Here is a 1,414-nt window from a genome sequence, read left to right on the forward strand (position 1 = left end):
CTCGGGCCGGTCCCTGTCCCTCCAAGTCTGAGCCGCGCTGCCCCCGCTGGAGCCAGGAGCCCGAGAGAGACAGCGCTGCCCCGTGTCCTGCGGGGGAACCTAGCAGGAGCAACCCCGTCTTGGACTCACTTGCGGGCTCATCCCCGGTTCCCTAGGATTGTGGAGGTTAAGCTGTTTGGATTGGAAGCAACATACAGGTCATTTTTGCTTTGCAACCTAAGGCACACGCGCGGTCCTCGCCCTCACAGCGCGCAGTGCATTCTGGCGGCCACTATTCCAATCCATCGGATTTGTAAAGAAATCGATGCTTGTGACACGCTCATCGCTGCACAGAGAGCGGGGCAGGGGGGGGACGTCGGGGGCGATGAGACTGCCGGAGGCCTCGGCCGTGCTGCTGACCACAGTGACCTGCAGGGTGTTGACATCCACGGGCTTGTGCACTGAGGGAAAGTCGATTTCTCTGCACGTCCATTTACAAAGCAAAGTTTTAGGACGGGAAAGGAAGTGACGGCTGCACCCACTGAATGGGTCTCATGGCCACTGAGGGGTCCTCCAGGCCGCAGGCAAAGCCTTGCGCCTCGGCCACTGCTCAGACGGCGGCCACGGGAGCGGAGGACGCTTCCCTTCCTGACTCCTCTCTCCTTCCTGCAGTCACCGCCTGCCTCGGAGCATCCCCCTGGCCGGAACCAGGTAAGGAAGAGCCGCCGGGGCCTGGGGGGCGGGGGAGGGGAGCAGGGCTGTGCGTCTATCTGACTGTCGGGGGTCCTGCCAATTAAGAAATCAGCACCTCTGCCAGGGTGAACCCCCCGCCCCCAGGGAATGAGAGAGAGAGAGAGAGAGAGGGTCCCCTACACATGCACACACACACGTAACATGCCCACCTGCACACGGATGCCCCATGGGCAGTCCCTTGCGAAGTCCCGTTTCCGCCCAGTCCTGCGAGCTGCTTCCTGGTCTAAGACATTTGCAACGGAGGCTGCAGGGCCCGGCTACCCCAGACGGCACAGCCGACGGTCCTGCCTCTAGTCCTGGAGGCTGGGGATTCCCACACAGGGGAGGGACCGTGTCCCGGGCCTAGCAAAGGCTCTGAGAAGGCCTGCAGCAAAGAAGCCGCTTGAACTTTTTTTTACTCACCAGCTGCCAGGCTCGTGTCCCTCAGGCCTCTCCCTTGCGCATTTCCTGAGGCAACATCATGTCAATGCACTTTAGGAGAAATGTGGCCGGAGGGAGCCACCGTGGGAACAGGGGGCCACAGGAGCCTGGGCGGGCCCTGGCCTGGGCCCTGGAAGCACACAATGGCCTCCCAGCTCCAAGCTCCAGCAAGCTGCTTGGCCTCTCCGAGCCGCAGTTTCCCCACCTGCAAAACGGGGGGGAAATCCTCTCCCTGGCCCGGCCTCGGGAGGCCAGCGCCGGC

The sequence above is a fragment of the Myotis davidii genome, unplaced genomic scaffold (genome assembly GCF_000327345.1).
Source record: "Myotis davidii unplaced genomic scaffold, ASM32734v1 scaffold2863, whole genome shotgun sequence".
Lineage (NCBI taxonomy): Eukaryota > Metazoa > Chordata > Mammalia > Chiroptera > Vespertilionidae > Myotis > Myotis davidii.